Raw genomic sequence first — 24,769 nt, forward strand, 5'->3', positions numbered from 1 at the left:
AGAGGTTCACGCACCTGCAAATGCACAGGATTTCCACGAACAGTTCCTGTAAGGAGGGGGCTAGTTTAATCGAGGGGTCTTTAGAACTATTTGCTTAGATAAACTTGAATTTTCTGAAATTTCAAGGACATCTGTCTTGGAGAATGCTCTTTTTTAAAGCATCCCTGGAAAAAATAGTCATTATGGGGTAAAGAATTCTAAGGTACGGTACCTCCTTCCTCCCCCTTCCAAAAAGATGCCTATCATATATATATATATGTAGTGCCAGGGGGGCACTTAGCATTAAAGCACTTAGTGGCAAATCTGGCCCTGAATGTAAGGAGGTAAGTAGTAGTTAGATACATAATGACGTACATTTTAATCTGCTATAACCCTCCACAATTCTCATACCAAGTCGCCTTCATTTTTTTTGTGTCTCTGACCCATCACAAAAATGAATTATTAGGATTCTTTTATATATCAGAAAAAAAAAACTGTTTTCCTGTTAGTCTTTTTTTTATTTATTTTTTGTCTCAGAAAGTAAATGGACATTTTTCGTGTTATTTTCCACATTATATATATAAAAAAAATGAAATATTAGGATGCTCTTATATTTCAACAACCTGAATAACAGGTTCCCTATCCGGAAAGAAAGGGCAATGCTTTCAGCAGACTGAAACACCCTTTTTATTCCATCTCTCCTCCTACTTTGAACTTGTTACCCTGGAGCCGACTTGTTTGAATAGGCGCTGCAAGATTTAGCTGTAGAACTGAGCAGGCTGGGAAGGAGCCTCTGAAAAGCCAGAGAGAAACTTTATCGAAGACTGCTTTCTGTATGTCAAAGTGCCAGCAGCATTAAAGACAGAGCTGTTTTACAAGGATTCGTGGAAGTCTTCAGCTCTCCTGAAAGGTTTGTTTCACTATGGGTATTATTATTTTATTTTTTCTTGTGGAATCCAACTTTTTGTTAACTTACGGGGGTTAAAAAAAACAAACAACTGAATCTGTTCACTGCTGCACATCAAATGATGTTTCAGATACAATGAAGGAGACTGGGATCTACACAGGGACACCCCTCACTGCACAGATTTTGTAAGTGAAACTAAAATCAGACAGGGTTATTCAATAAACTGTGATATGCCGGGAGTGCAAAATTAATTCAAAGAGAATTTTACAAATTAGGCCAAAAATGAAGCTATAGCTGGCTCGAAATAATTTCTCAATCTGGTTCTTGCGAACTAACAGAGTTATTAATTAAACCCGGAATTGTAACAATTTAAAATCAGAATTGCAAAATTCAGGCTAAAGTAGCCAAACTGTTACTATAGCTGTGTATGAGAATTTCTCAATTCTGCTTGCATTAATTTCGCAATAAAGACTTTATTTTGGTAAAATTCAGATGTTAATAAATAAAACCATATATTCTGAAATTCACTTTAAATTCACTTTGAATTCATGAGAATTTACACTTTAACTATGTGCAAGTTTTAAAAACTATAGATAGTCCGGTGATTAGCTCAAATGAATTTAGTCAACGTTTCAACGTTGTGGGTTCTGAACGATCATGCAGGGTCTTTGCTGGTGGTACAGGGGGTGGTTTGTTAAATATATCCAGCACCCTACCCTGATGTCTAACCTGACGTCTTTAGAGGACTCAGGCGCTCTCCATAAACTGTTTGCAGAACTGAGTCATTCAGAACATGCCTGTAGCTGTATAAGTACTAATCATCTATGTTTAATAAGGAATGCATGTTTAGAATTTACAGTAAGATGGGTCTCAATGTGCCATTTTTTTTGTATATTTTACTTTTGTAGCATGTGTATGTTATTTCAAATATTAGCAATATTTGTTTTTGATGATCTGTGCGTTGTCAAGGCTACAGTCTATAAAGTATAAATAAAACACGTAGTTCAAGTATTGCTTTGAAAACTGCTAATAGGCGATACACATGTTTCGGAATTCAAAACGTGATTTATGTTGATGTGTTTCTTGTTAATCACTTTTTCAAGTTGTCTAGTATGGAAAATTTGGTCAAAAGATGAAGACATTTAGATATTTGACGGATTTGCAGGCGTTTATTTCTGGTTTATGTTGCCACTTAATATGGATTTTATTATGGTTACTTTACAATTTAATCAGATTTAAATTATGAGATTTTTTTTGTTTTTGTTTCTTTTTAACTGGTTGTGTTTATTTACATTATTGAATGCACTGTGTGTGATTTATCTCTTATTTCCTTTACTCCAAATTCGTTTGTCATCATTGTCTTGAATGTTTTGTTTACCGATTGTACTGTAGATAATATGTTGGCACTTTATAAATAAGTTAGTAGTAATAAGATATACTAAGACATCTATTTTACGCAATGCTTTTTAATATTATACTTAATGCATTTTTGTTGGAAGTACCTTGCTATGTGCATTTCTGCCAGTTTTCACTTCATCTTACATCATATTCACTGAACAGTGCTATCTTTTGAGTTAATTATAGTTGGGGGCAAATAGTTACGTTGGCAGAAGGATGTCTTCTGCTGCGTGGGTTATTTTTCTAGATCAGCTAATTGGGCCTTACAAGAGTACTGTCACCGTCTGGAGACTTTGCATAATTTGCAAAGACCCTCAACAGTGACATTGCCGTTGGGGATCAGGTGGCCGAGGTGGGCCACCAGTTCTCCTTATCTGAACATGTCCCTCTTGGGTGCTGCCATCCTCTTCCTGGTGTTTCAGCCTTAGCGCCAGGCGCAGACGCCACTAGAGCCAGTTCCCTGCAGCTGTCACTGGTGACAGCTGGGGGATTGACACTTCTTGACGGTGGTAGCTCTGCCCAGCGAATTAAATAGATAAAAAAAGAGGAAAAGAAAGACAGAGCAGTGGAGAGGAAGCGATTTGAAAAAGGTAAGCTAGGCGTGACAGTGCTGCTTTAAATATAACCAGTTATTATTCCACAGTCCACAACCTATTATACTGTGAATAGTCTCCCAGTAATCTTTGCCAAGGCCAGAGTTATATAATAACGATTAACTTTCATTCACTCAGTCACTTAGATTATTAATTCCTTCTACTTTAATATTATTTTACTGTATGCAGCAATGTAAGGGTTCCTTCTTTTAATTATATATGTCATACAGTTACATAAACAGTGACAAATCTGAAACTGCAGGATTTATTTACTAAACAGTGAATTATAGTCATTTTAAAAGTAATTTGCAAACCTCTGTCTAAAATAGCCACATTTTTGATTTGAAGATTTTTTTTTCAAATCTGCAACTTGTGTCCAAAGTGTCCAATTTGCTGTTCAATTCACTGCAATAGGCTGTTTTGTTGATCAGTGCCTGTCTGTACCATGTGTCTGTCAGAATGACTGTGATGTCTGTTCATCAAACAAGGAATAGAACTGACATAAGTACCAGCTTGCTAACTTTCTCAAACTTTTACATTTTGGTCTAAATTTCAAACTTTGATCAGTCAACTCAGCTAGCCGCTTAGTGAATAGATTCTACGATTTATCCTGTAGAACACACACACACACACACACACACACACACACACACACACACACACACACACACACTGTATTCATTAAACTGAGAATTGTAGAGGCTTGGAAAGAAGAGTGCACATTTTTGCAAACTGTAAATATATATATATATTATATATATATATATTTATCTTTTGTGTCACTTTACCCCACTCCCTCTAGCATGTAAGCTCATTGAGCAGAGCCCTTAACCCCTCTGTTCCTGTGTGTCCAACTTGTCAGCTACATGTTTGTTCATCCACCCACTGTATAGCGCTGCGGAATTTGTTGGCGCTATATAAATATTAACATAATAACATAATAATAATATATTATAAGTATATTGGCCTACAATTTGCACTTCTCTTTTTAATTCTCCACAATTTACAGTTTAGTGAACAACTTCACATGCGTTCTAACCATAGAAACATAGAATGTGACGGCAGATAAGAACCATTTGGCCCATCTAGTCTTCCCACTTTTCTAAATACTTTCATTAGTCCCTGGCCTTATCGTAAGTCTAGGATAGTCTTATGCCTATCCCACACATGCTTAAACTCCCTCGCTGTGTTAACCTCTACCACTTCAGCTAGAAGGCTATTCCATGCATCCACTACCCTCTCAGTAAAGTAATAATTCCTGAAAATGTTTTGAATTCTAGTTGCCTGGATGACACTTGCACCTTCTGAATGTACCACGCTTAATTTGTTTGAATAGGAACATGTTTCTGATTATGGAGAGTGTTTTGTGGCACTTGAGGAACATGAGCAGGCAATGTATGAGGAGGAATTCCAAGGGCTGACTTCTAGGAGTTGAACAAATCTTTGAAAAAATTACATTAGTTTCCATGGAGACCACTACACTGTTAGACCTTTGCCTCTGGATTCCTTTATCTGTACAACCCCTATAGTCTAGAACAGGCTTCCCCAAACTCCGGCCCTCCAGGTGTTGCTGAACTACAACTCTTCTATGATTCAATGAATGAAATAGATAGGCTGAGAATCATGGGAGTTGTAGTTCAGCAACATCTGGAGGGCCGGAGTTTGGGGAAGCCTGGACCTGTGCAACTTATTAAAAGTTTAATTTTAAACTTTGCCTACATGTTTATTATTGTACAAGATTTAGTGAGTTAGCTGTGTTATCGACATTATTGCAGACCAAATATTTTTCTCTTTTTTTTCCCTACCTGCCTTTCTTTAGAGGAGACCGTCGTTCAAACCTATAACTCACTGTCACCCCTTTTTTCTTAAAATATAAGAAGATGGGCTAGGGATTTACACTATGGGCCAGTGACACCATGTACAATGCTGCCTAAGAAGTATATTCGCGTCAGGCATATTGGCAGCCCCTTTTCAGTGTAGAACATGCGCAGAGCACTTCTTGAGCAATCCCATATAGACTAAAGGCACTATATACGCCTTAGACCCATATTCAGGACAGTCCTGTCAAATCCAGGACTGTTGGGAAGTATGCATTAAAACTCAGAGTATTGTGCCATGCACGTTGTATCATAGAACCCCAATGCAATAAAGCTAATATAGTCATATCGTATATACTTAGCAAGATAAATATGTTGAAAAATAAGGCGAGATACACACAGTTATTTGTTTAAACTATAAATTACCCACCTAGTTAAACAAGACTGTCATAAACTCTTGTAAAAAATTCTAATAAACACCTGGTGTCCCAAACACTCTTTGAGAACTGAGACATTTAAAATAATTAAATAAAGTATTCAAAATCATTACAATATTGCATGGTGCTTTCACATAGAGTTTTTTTGCTTTGAACATAGTGGCTGCAGGTTGAGGAATGGGTTATAAAATATCTTCAGCCAAAGGGCACATTCAGGATTTCTGCCAAGTAAATACAAACCTGATATGACAATGCTCCTTTAAATAATCCTCATCAGTCCTCCACGATTCACAATTTATATAATGACATTTTCAAATGAATGCAAAAAAAAAAGCGCCATACTGAAGGCATACCGACATTTTTGTTGTTGCCTATGATGTGAAATTCTCTTTTGGAGTTATTAACTAAAGTGAGAATTGCTGGGAATTCAAAGTGAATTTTAAATTTAAGGCCAAAGTAACCGAATTCGAAGCATAACTGACTCGGATAATTTTTTCTGTTCAACTACTTAAGCCTTAATTTTTAAATTCACCTGGGATTCACAACAGTTCTCAATTTTGTAAATAACCCTATATGTTTACATTTCCAAGAATTTAGACTTTAGTTAATGATTGTGTATAGTAAAAACCACAGAAAAACAAGTTACCTGCGCTCTCTCCTTAATCCCTATGTATTTTTAAACAAATGGAGGTTTTTTAGTTACCTCCAATGGCCATGAGAGGATGAGCCCACCTGCCAACGTCAAGGCAGACCCCCCAGGTGGGTCCTAACTCTAACCATTCACCTTGCTTCCTTGTGCCTCTGGCAAAAATCTCTACTGTTACCTGCAGGTAACTTGTTTTTCTGTGGTTTTTACTATATATTGGGGCTGATGTGTACTGTAGTCATTGCAGCCGCCCAGTGATGGGAGTGAGCGCAGGACTTATTTTCCTGCAATGATTGTGTATACATTAGGATATTGATGCCACTGTAAAGGAACAATCCAGCCCGCTGTAGTAGTTATGGTGCCATGAGTGCAATGGCTCACCCCCAACTAAATAGTTAGGTTACTACTAATAGTTAGGTAGTTTGCGATTGTGGCTCCGGGCTTAAAAGGCGGTGAATGGCTTGGCTTATTGTCCAAGAGCTCTCAGCGGAGGCTCTCAGCCAATAAACTTGCTCTGCACTGCAGGGTTTAGCTTTAGAGAACCTAACAGAAGCTTCTTGCAGGAGCTTCTTGGCTCCAGAGGAAGAGGTGACTGGTGCTTGGCAAACCCCAGGTAAGTTGTCAAACCATTTGCAAACAGTTTAAACTACTAATACTTGGAGGGCACCAAGGCACTCTTGACACAATAACCACTACAGTGAGCTATAGTGGTTATGGTGCTTTGAGTATTCCTTTAAACATATATGTATACTCAAATTTTAGTAAAAAATTCTATCCTATCCCCTCATTTTCCAAATCAGTAACTCATTAATCGGCTCTGATGCTTAGAAAAAGAAGATCCTTTTTTTTTTTTTTTTAAATGTCTGGTGATCTTTGACTTCTTAAACTCATGACGACATTGATAATAAAGTTAATGGGTTTCTATACCGTAGCAGTGGAGGGTTAAATTGTATTCGAGTTCCTTCTCTCTTTATATCTATTTCATAAAGCAGGTTGTAAAGTTTGAATGCTGGTTAATGATTGAAATCCACGGATAGAAAGCTGTTGCGTCGGTCTCTGCTTTGACGTTTTGACAGTTGCGAGAGGAAGATCCCTTGCAGCATAGTGCATTTTAAGGCGGAAAACAAAATGTTTGCCCCGAGCGTTCTAAGACTGGCAAAATAAATACTTTATTTTTATTTTATTTACAAAGGTGGGAATTGTCGATGATTGGCAAGGGAATTTCACCTTTTATTCCCAAATAACTGAGATGGAAAAATTGCATTGTTAGAGAATTTTTCCAGCGCTTCTATTTTGACATCAATTTTATAAATTCCCTAGTCACTTTTCAAGAATACGCTGGATTCTAGACTTGTGCATGACGAGAAAAATTAATCTCGGCCAAGACACTTTCCCTGAAAATAATATATATCTTTTTCTGGACACCTGAATTTCGGCTGAATGTTGGTTTGGCTCGGCAGAATTTCCGAACCAGGATTCTGATTCAGAAACAAATAAGAATAAAAAAAAAAAAAAAAGGATTTAAAAAATGGGTCAATCAATGTGCCGCAAAATATATACATAATAGTGTTAATATTATAATAATATTACAATAATAATGTTCTGCAGTGCATTGAAAAAAACATTTTCCTGCCATAGATCAGGTGATAAAAAGTAATCAATAGAGGTTATAACAGGGGGAGCAGTAACATGTATTTATATGCTATATACAGTCAGGTCCATAAATATTGGGACATCAACACAATTCTTATATTTTTTGGCTCTATACACCACCACAATGGATTTGAAATGAAATTAACAAGATGTGCTTTAACTGCAGACTTTCAGCTTTAATTTGAGGGTATTTACATCCAAATCAGGTGAACAGTGTAGGAATTACAACAGTTTGTATATGTGCCACACACACACACACACACAGTACCAGCTGCACAGCTCGCACACCCCTAAGGCTGGCCCTGTGCGCGGCAAGAACATTTAAAGAGCTATTCACTAAGATTGGAATTTTCAGAAATTCAAAGTCAATTTCAAATATTAGGCCGAAACAGCTGGATTAAAACGTAGCTGACTTGAATTCACTTTAAATTCCCCAAAATGTACACTTTAGTGATTAACCTTGTTACTCATGTGAAACTGAGAATGTATATATGCTCTTTTACATCTGACATTTTCCCTGCTTGGTTGTCTTTAAGACATTTCCTTTTTGGATAAACTGTCTAGTTAGCTAGCATGTAGCCCGAGGGGGTAGCAATTATACTGTGGACAGTTCTAGTAATCACTGTATTTACTGTAAGTCATTCCGTACCACTTCAAACTATCACAAAGAGCTCTGGCCAAGTTAAAATAATCTTTAATCAATGAATGCTTTGTAATGGACTGACTTGTAGCATACTTTCAACCTCCTCCTTTTAAATTAGATGCTTGCCCACGTACATGGATTCAGTTTTTGGTTTATCATTTGCTTCTTGAAACAGTAAACAAAAAAACAAACAAAAATCCCCACAACCTAGCTTAGTTCCCAATCAATTTTAATAATACTATGAAAGGCTAAACGCAACAGTTCAATAGATTTCAGATTGTAAATTTGAGGCCCTATTGATCCATGCACAAACATATAATGAAGACGCGTTAAAATGCAACTCGGCTTAAACATTTATTTTATTTGCTTGTTTTCATTTTTAATTAATGTATGACAAAAAACAAAAACAAAGCGTCACGTGCTTTTTTAAGTTACGTATGAGGATAATTTGCTAAAGTGTGAATTGTTAAGTATTGTTAATTGTTAAGTATTCACAGTGAAGTCACTTTGAATTCGCAACAATCTGCAGTGAAGTGAATAATTATTTGAGCTTTATTCACTGAATTGAGAATTGCAACAAAGTATATCTGAATGGTAAAATTAGGGCTGAACTAATCAAGCTGTGACTATAATTGCTTGAAAAAGACCTTTGTTGGTCGAAACGTTGCTTGGCATTGCATTTTTTCCTAATAAATCTGCATACGGTTTCAATTTGGAGTGCCTGTGGTCCTCTCTTTTTCGTGTATTATTCTGGGATTGCTGGTCCTGATCCGGAGCACCCTTGGCCATTGGGATTGAGTGCGGTTCCCACTATCTACTTTGTATAATTGCTTTTTTGGCCAAAATCTTGCCATTCGGATTTCAATTTGCTTAAATTTGGAGTTTAGTAAGCAACCCTTTCTATTTTTAAGATATTTTATGATGTACTTGCTCCATCAGTTAGTGCCAGGGCAGGTCCACACTGATGGAGGCTGTTGAAGTTTGAAGATGTTTTGGATGTGCTAGACACCCCTGAAATTTGACTCTGTTGAATTTATATTAAAAAAGTTAGACGTAGCTCTTTAAGGGATCGGATGGTCAAATGTAAAAACAATGGGTGACTTAAAAAATCCTGTTAGAACAGGCAAAGGCCTTGATGTAATACGTTTTCCAAATGATTCCATAGTGTTATCAAAACGTTCCAAATGATTTAGCTACAAAAAAATCCCATAAATTATTAACGGTGACCTCGATAGATACATTGTTTGCAACGTTTTCCTAACAATATTGAGTAATTTTGTTTTAAAAAATTCAGGCAAATCTTGCCATGCTAAGCTGCTTACCCTCTCAACAGTATCTGCCGCCACCATTCTGCTTTTACGTCAATCAATAAAACCTGCCTTGGGATAAAACAAGCTGCACGTGCCCAAAAGTCCATCTATTTTGCATTACCCAAGGAAACCACACTCTATCAACGAAAGGCACAAATTGTCACAAGATACCTGAGCTGCATGGGGTTTCTGAGAGAGATGTTGTACGGTGCAGTACCATGCCATGTTTTTCAGAGTTATCATTCACAAAAAGGCTTGAGAAACATACTTATTTTTCTCAAGCCATTTTAGGAATGGGGAAACACTGATTGGCTGAGGGCTCTAAGCCATCCAGCGGCTCCCCTCCCCACGGCAGGTTTTCGCTTTCAAGCTCTTCAGCAAATGGATGTTGTAGGTGGCAGAGCAATCCAGTGCTGGAGAAGAGACTGACACCATAACAACTTTATTTTGATGTGAAATGCTGCTCTGAACTCAAAATCATTCTCTGCAATTTCCTTTCCTGACACCAGTATCATCGGACATTATAGAGGTTCTTCAAAATACATAGACAATTTGCTGTTAGGCCTGGAATGCTATTAAAAAAATAAATAAATAAAAAAAATCTATATTTTTCAAATTTTTATTTTTTTATTTTTTTTCTCCCTTCTACATGATTTAAAAAAAAAAAATTATTCATCTTTTCTTATTGTGTTACACATCAAATTCAGCAGGTGTGCAGGTCACAAATAAATAGCACAAAAATAATTAGCAGTTAAAATAAATAAGATTTTGTTATTGTTATCAAATATATATGCTGCAAATAAATAGAGAAGGAAAATCATATTAATAAGAGATGCAGAATGTAATGATGGAATTATGGAATTATAAAGCATCAAACATTCAAAGAGATGGGAAATAACAAAAATATATATATACAAAGTGCCCAATGTAAATGTAGAATGCAGTCATCGGAACTAATAAATTGCAACACGCTGTCTGCAATTTTGAAACACATGTCAGATAGAACTGAGAAACATGCGTGACCATGCACCGTACAAAATGGTAACTGCCGTCATTGGCTTGACACATCATGAAACATCTTGAATGACAATGTGGTGAATCGAGGACCACATCTAAATAAATAAGCTAAAAAGAGTCATATGTGTGACTATAATTTATTTGGAGAATTTTTCCCCACTCTATGCTGAAAGTTCAATAGATATTATTATTTATTGTATACCTACCTACTGCTATCTATATACAGTACTTGATTTTTCTAATTGGTAAATTTAGGATATCCATAAAACATCTCAATGGGGAGATTTATGAAAATGTTCTGTTCTAAAAAGTGATCCAACAATGTAAAAGGGGAGAGGAGTCAACAATGGAAAGCCTGCTGGTTCCAATGGTTTCCATGGTGATTGGCCCAGTCTTAGTACGTTAGACCACTTTCTTGAACCGAACCTTTTGATAAATCTCCCCCAATCTTTTTTTTCAGTGGATTTAAAGTGTCGAACACTGATTGATGGGTTATTACAGCACCATTCATAGTGGCATTGGATTAATTTAAATTAAAGTATATATAGAGGCCAACGTTATGGTATGGAATAGTTAGAGTTAGTGCTTAGGAATATTTATAATATAAAAGGAATCAACACTTAATAGACTTTAAAGGAACACTCCAGGCTCCAAAACAACTTCACCTAAATTAAGTTGTTATGGTGCCCAGAGGCCCCCTGGCAACTCTTACCTTCAGGGGTTAAACCATTCTCGAAGAGTTTAACCCCTAAGTTGCCTCCAGCGGCAATAACAGCTCTCCCATTGCGGCTTCTGCCTTCGGAAATGTCACTTTCAGGAAGTGCCGAATGCCGCCGGACAGGGGCGCCGCAGATTGTCTGAGAGCGGTCAGCTCTAAGCCAATCAGTCACTCCCCATTCACAAAACTGGCTTGCAAAGAAACGTATAACATCTCTAGTGTACAGAGTAGATAGGGGTCACTGCTTTATGTCCTATGACAGGAAAAGGCAACCTTCGACACTCCAGATGTTGTGAACTACACCTCCCATAATCCTCTTAGAACCACAAAGCATCAGGAGAGATGTAGCCTACAACATCTCCAGTGCCGAAGGTTGCCTACCCCCCTCTGCCCTATGAGTACAGCACAGGGAACACTGCTGCATGTCCTACTGTAATTATAATATAACAACCTTGCTGGTATAAACACAGTTTTATTAGCCTCAACAAGTGAATCAAAGTTCACCAGTCAGTCTTGGACACAGATAAATGAAAATACACATCTATTTGTACTTCAATTAGTGTCAACCTACTAGGCTGACATTTTTCAACATTATGTCAAAGGAGTGGCGACAATGGAACACACAGCCGAGTGAACGTGTCACCGTGCCAGGAAAGATAAGATTAGCACATATCTCATTCAGCGTACACTTCAGGATTTGTTAAACAAGGAAGAATTTACCTTTCAAAGAGCATTAGGGAAGGAATCTTCTTATTGAGCTGGGAAGGATCTATGTAATGTGATACAGCCTGTCTTTGAAGGAGGATGTGGAAGTTATGTGGACATTTGCCACTCAAGACCTTCCCCAAACTCTGCACGGTTGCTGCTACGACATGCCCAGAATTGAATGGAACGCATGTGTTTGTGAAAGCAAACAATTGAGAAGTGTTTAGTCCTCACCCTGTAGGCTTCAAGATTTGTATTAATCTACTAAACTCGCATTCTTCTGGAGATCATGTGTATAAAAAAAGATTTGACGTGGCCTTTAATATAAAAGAAGCAAAAAAAAATAAAAATAATCATTTGTAGCTTGTTTAGTTAAAAACGTAAATATATTTTTTCCAATCAGCATTGGTCGCTTGCTCGGTCAGTTAGTAGGTGACTTCTCTCACTGCTATTGTAGTAATGTGCTCTTTTTTAATGAAACCTACAAGGTGATACACCTTGATAAAGTGGATTCAATGTGAATTTCAAATTTAAGGTCAAAATAGCCCAAACCAGCAACATTTTCTCAGTCAGCTAGGCTTTCGATTTGGCCAAAAGATAGGTATTGGATCAGCGCTGAGTGATCTAATAGGACTGTGAACAAATCGAAAGCTGCAACCTATGGGTATGAGGTTCCCTCTAATAACCTCAAAGGGAAAATGGCAAAAACACAATAATAGGTCGCGCTAAATACAAATAGATGTGTAATAACAATGAAAATAAATAAATAAAAAGATAAAATAGAACACGATCAAAAAGACAAAAAGAAGAGGAATAAAAGTATTAATATTAATATAAATCCACTTGCACACACTCTAACAGTAAGGAATGGAACAGTTATAATGAATAGTCCCAATACTTAATAGTCTGCTTGTATATTCCAATAAATTAGTGGAAGGCTTGATATGTAGGAATTTCTAATGAAGAGAATGGATCTTCTAATTCATGGGGTGTCTTGACTCCGTGGTATACATGGAACGACAAAGCAAAGAAACTCCAATAGTGCAAACTGAGGACCAATAAGAGCAGGATGAGTATAGGGGAGGTATATTACTCACCTATTATTGAGCATAAACTAGCTCAAGTATAGTAAGCATTCAGTGGCGTCTGCCCCCCACTGGCGGGATAAGGTGAAGATAATTCCTCGGTATAAAAAAAGGGGAAGGAAAACAACCAAATATAGTGCTCACTGTAGATATGATAAAAATAAGTATAAACAGTAGAAATGCAGGTACTCACATATGGATGAGCAGGATATACTGCTCAATCTATTTGTTTGGGTGGTATAGTCCCCACCTAGGTAATCCAGTAGAAATGCAGGTACTCACATATGGATGAGCAGGATATACTGCTCAATCTATTCGTTTGGGTGGTATAGTCCCCACCTAGGTGGGGACTATACCACCCAAACAAATAGATTGAGCAGTATATCCTGCTCATCCATATGTGAGTACCTGCATTTCTACTGTTTATACTTATTTTTATCATATCTACAGTGAGCACTATATTTGGTTGTTTTTCTTCCCCTTTTTTTATACCGAGGAATTATCTTCACCTTATCCCGCCAGTGGGGGGCAGACGCCACTGAATGCTTACTATACTTGAGCTAGTTTATGCTCAATAATAGGTGAGTAATATACCTCCCCTATACTCATCCTGCTCTTATTGGTCCTCAGTTTGCACTATTGGAGTTTCTTTGCTTTGTCGTTCCATGTATACCACGGAGTCAAGACACCTCATGAATTAGAAGATCCATTCTCTTCATTGGAAATTCCTACATATCAAGCCTTCCACTAATTTATTGGAATATACAAGCAGACTATTAAGTATTGGGACTATTCATTATAACTGTTCCATTCCTTACTGTTAGAGTGTGTGCAAGTGGATTTATATTAATATTAATACTTTTATTCCTCTTCTTTTTGTCTTTTTGATCGTGTTCTATTTTATCTTTTTATTTATTTACTTTCATTGTTATTACACATCTATTTGTATTTAGCGCGACCTATTATTGTGTTTTTCGATTTGGCCACTCTAACCTAAAATTTAGTTAATAACCATACTAGAACTTCCCGTATTACTCCCTTTAGGAAGGAGAAAAAGCTAATTGATGCTTCTACCAACTTACCAATAGCTTCATTCATACAGATGTAGAGCTACAGATGTGACTCTCAACTGCAGAAGTAATGGGACATTAAAAGGCCTATACTTGTATATATTGAACTGAATATTATTCTCTGGAAAGAATAAAAGGAAAAGAAAGGGGAGACGCTAAAATAAAAAAGGGAAACGTTAAAGAAAAAAATAGTGATAAAACTACTAAAAATTGGCAAAGATAAAAACAATGAAAGAAAAATAGGTGAGAATGGGTGAAAAGTAACAGTCACAATTTGTTGCAATATAACACAATGAAAGAAAAAAAATACAAACTGTAAGTGACAGAAAAAGTGCACAATATGACTGTCACAGCAAAGCCAGAAGACAAAACACATTAAACAGGAAGACTGGATGTAACACTCACTAGGGAACCCAAACATGCAGACAGGACACAACAGAGAGAATTGCAATACCAGTCTTTAGAATGGCCGGGCTATGCAAAAGGGATAGTCAAAGTAAGCCAAGGTCAAGGGAATACAGAGAGATGGAGTAACATATAGACAAGCCGAGGTCAGGGGTAGAGAGGACAGAATAATCGTGAGACAAGCCAGAAATCGGTAACCAGAAAATCCAAATACAGAGTAACGCTCAATGGTAAACCAAAGACCACAACAGGGCACTGAGGTAAGGGGGAGGTTTGCTTATATACACACAGGGTGTGTCTGATTGGCTAACCTCCAATTAGTGTTAATCACTAGGGTCATCACTGTGTGCCGGGTCACATGATCGGGTCCGGCACACATATAAGGATGCTGCTCTGGAGCGTGCAGCGTCAGACACACTGCCAGTCTGGAGCGCGGTAGCAGGGACAACCCCACACTGCAGACAGGGACCAGATGACGCCACTCGCGGTGACGGGGTAAACAAGGTCGCTGCAAGTGACGCAGGGGCAGGGGACCGGACACTGGAGAGTCAGTAAATATAGACACCAGTATTAAAAAGGTTGATTCAAGTATTAGAATAATTACCATTCTGATATTCATACTCTTTTATATTGATGATACCTTTCCTAAAGGCTTATTCAATGTTATTGATATCAATATGGCTTGTTGCAATCTAGAAGTTGAATCCCTATCAGATTTCTTGTAATTAATGACATCATTAGGTTGGGACTTAACTTCCTTAAGATAGGACCTTGTTCTTAATGATCAAAGACCCCCATCTTATCTGTGGGTTTAGTTTTAATGCTGATCCTGAAATGTTTAATCACCTCCCTTTCATGTCTAACGAAACTAGGTTTATTCTGCATAAATATTGTACAATTCTTATTTTTCTCTCGTAATCTATCCATAACTTACTGACTAAATGAATTACGATATCATCTGGATATTTTCCCCTTCATTTTTGCTTTGTATACACATGTTGATGCTTCGATAGTTTAGGGAACATGTTCAGAGAATTAGCCCCGAAAATGTATATTCTCAATTTGTTCATGTTTTTTCTCTTCAAATACTAGTTTTCATTCAGCCCTAGGATCATTTTTCTTCATCAGCAAACTGAGCTAAATATAAATCATGGTTGCCCTATGCTTCACTAAAACTCAAGGAAACAAAATTGACATGCATGAAAGCTTGCTTGCACATGAGCATCATGGAACATGTCTGGAGATGAATAATAGAGAATGTCCTCATAGTTCTTCACTCATGCCAGTATGTCCTCATAGTTCTTCACTCATGCACAAAACCATGTGGAAATATTTGTGTCTTTGGAGTTTGTGCCCTACAGGCAACACCATTAAATCCAGCATTGTCTTCCCAATTACGTGACATGCATTTAATGGCTGTGTGTATTGCAAATGTCTTTTTGATATTGAATTATTTTTGGTTTCATTGACCCCACCTCCTGATTCTCCTATTCTGTGAAGGTCATTTTTGCATAATTCTGACAAGCTATCACTTGTGTCGGAGGTATATAGAGTCTATATCAAGTCAAGAGAATTGTAGAAGAAGACATGGTTGTCTTTAATTCGTGCACTCATATTAGAACCAGAGATATCTGATAAATGTCCTTTTTTTTATCTCAGGAGCAATTTAGAAATTCACACTTTGTCCTCACAATGAACTGGAAATTCCTCCATCGGGGTAAGGTTTAATAGGGCAAGTTAAAAGCGGATCCCTGAAGGCAATTCTTCCAAACTTCTTTAAATTAGTTAAATTCCATCAGGAGATACAGTGATTTATCAGCATATTACATAGGATCAATGGTGTTTCAAACTCCTTCTTTTCCAGGCATTTATGTCTCTTGGCTCTTGTATAACACTGGCAAATTTAGTTTGACAAAAGTCAGCATTTTTCAAACTTCCTTGAAAAAGAAAAGAAAAAAAAACAACAGAAACCAAAATGTTTGCTGTAGGCATGAATATATTTATTTAACCTCTTCAGTTAGAGAACAGAAGCTGACACAATGTGAGCTGACCTTGTTTTTTTAGATTGGTATGTTTGTGTGACTGTGAATCGAAAATGGAAATATATCTGTCATTTCTTCTGTTTCATTAAATGGCACAGAGGCTCGTGTGCTTAACTTTCTTTCCAAAATACATAAACAATTGGTAACACACAAAATCTTGTAATTACACAAAAGCTGTACTATAGAAAATACAAGTTTGAACCCTCCAGGATTTGAAGGAGGACACATGTATCCTGTGATAGATTTGAAAAACTTAAACAGTCATGTGGTATACAGACACTTACAGCTGGAAAGCATTAATTGCATCATAGATATCTTATGGATTTCAGACTGATTGGAAAAATTAGATTCAAAAGGTATTTCCTTTATGACTCCCAGAGCTCAACAGAAATTACCACTTTTATAAATTAACTTTGTTACACCCCCCTGGCTGTCAATCAGACAACAGACCCTGTTACTTCCTGGTTTGTTTAGCTCAGTAAAGCTAAACTCGAGAGGGAGTACTTGCCCAGAACACCGGTCTTGCAAAGGATTCTCATTGAGCTGCATTGAGAAGTCTGTAATTGGACAGTCACAGAAAGTCTGGGCGGGGTTAGAAGGGGAGGGCTTTCAAATGATGCAGACAAGAGAACTGCAGCTTTTTGCAAGTTGTTGTTGTGATGATAACAGTTTCTCTCCTGTTGTTTTATGCAACATTTCAAACTTTTTGGAATTGGAAAATTTCCACATACAATATAAATTATGGAGAATTATTCACCTAATGATGTTGATTTGAAGTTTTATTCTGTTGGTTGTTTATCCTGTTAAGTTTCTTCCAAAAGGTTTTTGTTCTCTAAGATTATGTTGATCTGTTTCTTCATTTGCAGAAGAAAGATGATGACTGCTGATTGGACGAAGAAAATACAGTAATTTATTGTGCCAATGTAATTTACTCTATTTTTAATACCAGTTTTGATGTACCGTATTCACTCGAATCTAATGCACATCTTTTTTGAAAAATAAAGTTTCCAAAATTACATTCGATAACTCATTACATTTGGGACAAAATTCTAAATCTTCTGGCGAATTGAATTCACACAGGCGAATTAAAACTGGTGAATTAAAACAGATGAATTCAAGTAGACGAATTCACACAAGCGAATTAAAACTAGTAAATTAAAACTGGTGAATTCAAACAGGTGAATTTCATTCGGGCAAATTCACACAGGCGAATTTCGTTTGTGAAAGCGGGCTTTGGAAAAAATAGACTTAACATCTAACACTAAATGTCATAGTTAGTAACATCACTTGCGTGTGCTTGCGAAATGAATATACTATGTGCTGTAGAGCACACTATCTTCTGCTGTATTTCTTTTGTGTTTACATTTCAGGAATGTTAGTGCCCGCAGTGTGGCTAATGACAGCTTTGACCCTAGATTAGTACCTTATCTTAGAAAACATTATTTCCCAATGTGTTCTCGGGGATTGTTTTCCGATATAATCCCATTTAAATCAGGACCATTCTCCATTATCAGTAGGGCAAATACATAGCAGTACGCCAACGTCAGTTATTGGGATAGTACAAGGACACTGTGTCTATAAAGAAGGTTTATTTCAGAGTTAACAATTCGTTTGGCTCGTAATTTATTGTAATAAGGCATATTAAGGTTCAAATTACTGCCAGGAATAGTCGTGTCTATAAGAGTGGTTTAGCATGTGCACGTTTATCAGCGGATAGAAGTCACAGGTGATTAATGGAACTATTGTTACAAGTACAGCTGCCTCTCCTGAGCCTCAATAGTTTTCTGTAGTAAAGGTTTCAAATGAACAGAAAGTGAAATTCAAGCACAGGATGCAGGTTCCTCCCTTTGGAAGCCAGTAGTCATTTTTTTTTTTTTTTCGTGACCTGCTACAGTTTCCATTGCTGTGATGGGAAAGGTGGTCACCCTGGCAAAGTATATTTTATTGTTAAATTATCGCTAACATTGTGACGGGACGTTTTGTGCTGCCAGAGAAACAAAACGTTCTCAGGACAGTATCTACACCTTCCCTAATAGCTTAGACGAGTTGGCAAGGAATAAAATGAGAATGTTATCAAGTTGCGCGGCTGAATTTGAGCTTTTTCGATAGGTTTAACACAGGAGAAACTTATTTTTTTTTTGAGAAAATGCTACGGTGTTCTGCTCTCAGCACATTCTTGCCAACTTGTCTTGATGCAACTACTTGTTTGTTAGTCCGCTGTTCATACAGCTCTGCAGAATTTGTTGGTGCTTTTAAAAATAATATTAATTACATACGCATACCAAAGCTCATTCACTAAACAGTGACCTGTAGCAAGTTAACAGAATAATGTTCATATTTTGCCCAAAGTTGTCAAACCGGGTAAAGTCAAAGGAACATAGAATGTGACGGCAGATAAGAACCATTCGGCCCATCTAGTCTGCCCAATATTTCAAAATACTTTTAATTAGTCCCTGGCCTTATCTTAAGTCTAGGATAGCGTTATGCTTATCCCACGCATGCTTAAACTCCCTCACTGTGTTAACCTCTACTATTCCATGCATCCACTGCGTTCAACTCAGCTTTCTTACCAAGGACAGTCAGATGTTTCTACAGATGAATATGATGTTCTTTGACTCTGTATGAAAAGTGCTGACCTATAACATGAGTTATGTTCATATGGTGATAGAGTAAAATCAGTTAATTAAACATAATATAGATACCATCATAATTTATCAAAATAACACTCCAAACACCATACCCACCACAGCTTATTGTAGCAGTTAAACTAAAACTTCAGAATTATATTTATAAAGTTGGGGTCTTGGGGAGTCTAGTGGGAAAAATTGTACATCGGTGTACACAACAAAAAACTTGCTAAAATGTATCTAAATCCTAGCAGAGGCATTGCAGGTTCCTCAACTGTGAAAAGACACTGGACTTTTTTTTTGGACAAATAATGATTTTTTCTCATAATGCAGACAGGAATATATCGGGAAGGTTTTGAGAGCTGGGATTATACATTTTGTTAGCCATACCAATTCATACCAGCAATGTTTTTTGGGATAGGCTGAAAGCGGTCAGCTAACACTCTCAGCCAATCACAGTAGCCCATTACTGCTCAGGCTAATTCCTCCTTATTAGCACAGGCAGAACACATCGGCTGCTGATGACTCTCATTTAGCACCATATCTAACTCTGAATGGAAGGGCGACACCAGGGGATGCCAGATACTATAACCACTTAAATGAGATAAAGCAGTCGCAGTACCTACAATAATCCCTTAACTCAGTGGTTCACAAACTTTTAAGGTTCAAGACGCTGTAAATATTTAAATATTTTTCCAAGGTGCCCCAAGTCAAAACAGTCGGTGTGTAAGGGGTACAGTATATGTGTATGGGAGGCAGTGTGTGTGTATGGGGGCAGTTATTGTGGGTTTGTAGGGGTAGGAGCGGAGATTAATAATTCTAATTAATAAATCTAATTTATTATAGCCTGCAGCTCCTGAGTTCACTCTCGCGAGAACCAGAGCATTGCCATGGAAACCGCGGGAACGCTCTGGTCTCGCAAGAGGAGGACCCGGCGGAGCTGCAGGCTACAGCTCCCCCCGGGTCTTCTCTCCCTCCCCTGCCGGCTGCAGAATTTCAGTGCTAGCAGCCCGGTGAGGGAGGTCTCTGATCTCCCCTCCGGTCCTGCAGAGCCGGCAGAGGAGAACGAGGCACGGCATGATTATTTTCTCGGTGCTTTGACATTGTTATCATAGCACCAGGACAACATTTCGCAGTGCCCCTGTGTGCCTTAACTGATGTCACTCAGACAAAATAGCAACTTTATATTTTGCTGTAGAACACATTTTCATTTATGTCTATTAATTAGAAGCACGTACATTAATATGCATCTAGAAAAACATGGCAGAAAGGGTGATCCTCATTTCACCTTCCATTTAAATGCTGTTAATTCTAAACCTTCCACATCACAACGCTAGTAAATAAACCTACCAGTAAATAAACCTACCACGTGATGTTATTAAGTACACTATTACCACATTGTTTAAATCAGGTATGCTTATAAAATTAGCACAACAACGTGTCTGATAAAATGCCTGCTTTGTCACCATTTTACCCAACACAACCCTGAAGCGTGGATTCTTTAAGTATCTCCAATTAAACATCAATGTGGAACCATGACTTAAGCTCATAAAAGAAAATATGCCAAGCAGCTTTGACGGCATAATATCTGCGCCCTACCTTAACGTGCATTCTGAAAGTTCTATTGGCGGTAAAATTGAGTCGCTTTTATTTAAAATTGATATTGTGACATTCAAAAAACATGAAAAGAGCTACTAACAGCTTTAATCACCAAAATGTAAATTGTCAGGAATTCAAAGTACATGTCAAATTTGAACTAGTCGGACTGGAAACATGCATGGCTTGCTGAATTTTTGCCAAAAATTCTAAATTCACACACTGTTCTTGACAGTTCACACGCTAGTTCGTACCCCTGAGAATTGTGTGTTGGGCTGGTCCCTGCAAGCTGGTGAAAGCATTTTATTTTCTCTGCATTCATGACGTTCCGCTGTGCCTTACAGCATTTTTGGGCCGGCTAGCTATTCAGGAAGTAGTTCAGAAGTGCAGAGGAAAATTGGTTCCCCCACCTGCTGATAACAGAACAATGAACTCAAAACAAACCACTGTCTGCTAATTTCTGGAAACCTTTTAAAATATGCATGTGGATGTTCTAAATTCTATCACAGCAGCATACGTTGTCACTTGATAAATAAATGAACAATATAAAATAAATAATAAATATCCATGCTCATTTAGTAACAGCTTCCATTCTCACTTTAATTTTCCTTTAAAATGTTATAAAAACATAACCACAAACATGTATTTTTAGGAAACTTTGGAATACACTAGATTAGTGATTCCTACCTTGGGCCAGGATCTAAAAAGGCTTTTAATGTTGATTTAGTGAGATCACCTGCTATATAATATTTATCAGTTAGCAAGGCGCGTATGACACAGAGAATGATCTAAATAATATGTTAAAAATATGTCAATGTCATTTATATTACTATCAGAGGAGGCCTTAGGCCTTTAGGTTCCATATGTGAAACATAGAAGTGACACACACCCATCAATATTTGCAATTATTATTTAATATTGAAATCTTTTTCTGCCACCTGCAGTGAGTTTTTAGGACTGAAACATTACATCATTTTTTGGATTTGCTTCTGAGGTAGGCCAAGCCTCACTCGCACTGCCCATATGACCGTCTGTCTCACTGTGCTATATGGAGCAATACCTTCTCTCATGTTCTGTGGGGGATTTTATATTTGTTGTAATAAAATGTTATTTCTTTTTATCTGCATAACTTGTTAGCGCTTCTTCTTGTGTTTGTTTTTTTAAAACAAATTTAGTGAGTCACACCTTCTTTAATGTTTAGTAGCTTTTCTAAAAACGGTTTCAGTTTTTGTTTTTTTAAGTGGAATTTTTCACACATCTCTGTTTTTATATTATTTACATTCTTATTAGTACTACATGGGGCACACTGGGTGTCAAACTCCCAGTACATTGGCGGAACTGTGTATCAGCGCCCCACTTAGTGCTTGTCCTGAGCTTTTCCACAGATTACATTCCCCCCCAAAATCCTTTGGTCTTGTAAAATTTTTAACTTGTTTGTGCCTTACCAGCTCTTAGCATTATAAAGCATCCATGTACTCAACAAAAAAATCACAATTTTTTCAGTTGAAGAATAGGTCTCCAGGTTTATGCTAAGAACAAGCTGGAGGGAACTTCACTCAGAGAAGAGATCCTGCTTGGTGCACTGCAGGAAGGAATCAGCACTTCTTGGGTATATATATCCACAGCAAAGTCTATTTAACACAGAATTTTTTTTAAAACGTACATTAAAAAAAAAAATATTTGTGACTCTATTTATTTATTATATTATTAATAAAACAATTCCAATTCCAGCTAAACAGGTTAACAAGGAACATTTTGTGTAAGTTGTCTTAATTTTCCTTGAACTGCTCTCTTTAATTACATTGCTCCAAGATTTATAAATCTCTGTAGGCGCCAATGGATAGCGGGCTACTGACCTCAATCACAGAACAGTCAACTGAGTTCAGTGGACATGCAAGACTGGCAAGCATAATCAAATCAAATAAAAGTTTCTGGAAACTTTTAGATAAGTTGTTTAACTTTGATGTCATTTAAGTATAAAGAAATGAATCGTGGGAATATTAAATAATTAGCCTAATAAAAATTGCTCCACGCACAGTTCAGTTGGCAGATGTAGATTTTATTTACACTTCTCAATATTTCACAAAACTAACACTTTATACGGGGTGAGCTATAGTAAAATAACTGTATCAGAAATAAGAAAGTTCTTCTTTAAATAAATTCGGACAGCCGAGAACCATATCTAAGACTCGCTCTATAGGGCGGTCTTATTACCGTGTGACTCTGTGATTACGGCAAAGTCTTTCTTGGACGAAGTTTGTTCCTGTTTTGTTCATGCTTTGCTTGTGGGAGCAGATATGGGCACTTATGTTAACGTACTTGTTTCATGTTGATAAGATAACAAAAGCACAATTATACTTTGCTCACCGCAAAGCTATTTTTCTTAAGTAGCAGCTTCCTTTTCAGGGGTAAAAATACAAACCAATGGGCTGCAGGACAAAATGTTCAAAATGTACCACGCATGGATGTTAATGCAAGACTTAAATGGCCATGATTATCAAGGCAAAACAAGTCATAATCTGGAGGAAAGTAGTAAATGCTTGGAAACATTTTGTTAGTTTCTATAATGATCGTTACATGTTTGGCACATTACCACAGAATAGCACCTAATTTATCACGAAGTGCTAAATAAGGAGCAATCACCATGGAAACCAATAGAATGTCTAGCAACAGTTGGCATTTTGCACCCAGAATATATATATATACATAATCTATATACATATACATTAGATGGGTTCATTATTTTCAGAATATAAGAATTAATTTCCTAAAGAAGAATTAAGGACACATGGCGCATGCATGACAATCACTGCTATCCGCAGATCTAATGCTTCTCTGTGACATACCTCCCGGCATAAGGAGCCTAATGGGGGCTGGCCAGTGATGGATCTGGGTCACTGTTGCTGTCAAAGGAATGGGGGTGGGTTGCTTGAAGAAGGTGCATTTCAATCTGGCGTGAATGCATACTCACACTGGCCCATCACATTAATGGCTGAGTATATGCAGAGCACATTTTGTGACTTTATCAGAACAGATCCTGGTGTCCACAAAAGGTGGACACCAGGTAAGATACCTGCGATGGTGGTACAGAAGCTTTAAATTGGCTCCATCCCATCGGATTTAAGACAGTTGCAAGGCCTGCTCTGTTTGAAGCATTGAATCCAATTCTTCTAATAAAGACTGGCCCTTTAATATTAGTGCACACTGACCAATTTTGGCAAGTTACAGGTACAGTCACTTTCATGTTGCTGAAAGTCTGGCTACGGGACAGGTGCCTTTTGGGACATCTAGGTAACACATAACTTACTAAAATCATGAAAACGTATTTAAAACCCTCCCCATTGAAAAATATAATGTAAAACAAGACCATTTTATCTTTTTTTCAAAGACTATTTTCTAATCACATTTGTACCAGTGTAACAAACATTATTGAGAGTTTTATTGCTGTGAACCTTCTCTATACATTCATAAATAACATAATTTTGGAGCACCTCAAAAAGAGATTACAGTATAAAAGGTGGGGATGCATTAGAACTTTGGCCCAAAATAGGGCCTGTCCCTCAAACTGGAGCTAAAATTGTGAGACAATAAAAATGTTTATGGATGGAGATATCCAGTTTTTATGTGCTGCATTCATTAATCGATTTAGGACTAATATTCAAAAGTATGTTTTACAAAATATACAAATTGAAACTAGGGAGACACATTATGGAGAATAATTTGGTGTCTACTTCATGTCACTGGCTCATACGTTCCCAGTGAACATATTTGAGATACTAAATATTTCTAGATCTTTTTCATGGTAATTGAATCCAGCCCAATAGCTGGGGTCTCACTAGGCTAAAGTAAAAATAGACTCTCCTCCATTGTTGGCTACTGCAAAGCTAGGGATTTGGTTCAATAAGGGAATGTGGATGTTCAGAATGTTCATTGACCCTTAACAAGATGAGAATTCATCTTTTCCATTCTGCTCTGCGGCTGTCTCCTCGCCAAGTCCACAGGAAAGTACAAAAGAGATTTCGATGTGGAACTGTTTCTATTCAATCTGCATCATTCAAACGAGTCTCTGGTTGCTGTGTCTTCAAAGAGACACATTTCTTCACATCCATCTCCGACCTTAA

At 37.3% G+C, this 24,769-nt stretch overlaps 1 protein-coding gene across 1 annotated transcript in view; it reads left to right on the top strand.

The window, feature by feature from the left end:
* The first annotated feature begins 751 nt into the window (after positions 1 to 751).
* The window catches only part of PLCH2 (phospholipase C eta 2), a 555,068-nt gene continuing 531,050 nt past the window's right edge, over positions 752 to 24,769 (top strand). Inside the window, exon 1 of the mRNA XM_063436484.1 lies at positions 752 to 889. The gene's annotated coding sequence lies outside the window, so the exon portion shown is untranslated. The remainder of the gene's footprint in view (positions 890 to 24,769) is intronic.

This window comes from Pelobates fuscus, chromosome 11 (assembly GCF_036172605.1).
Source record: "Pelobates fuscus isolate aPelFus1 chromosome 11, aPelFus1.pri, whole genome shotgun sequence".
Classification (NCBI taxonomy): domain Eukaryota; kingdom Metazoa; phylum Chordata; class Amphibia; order Anura; family Pelobatidae; genus Pelobates; species Pelobates fuscus.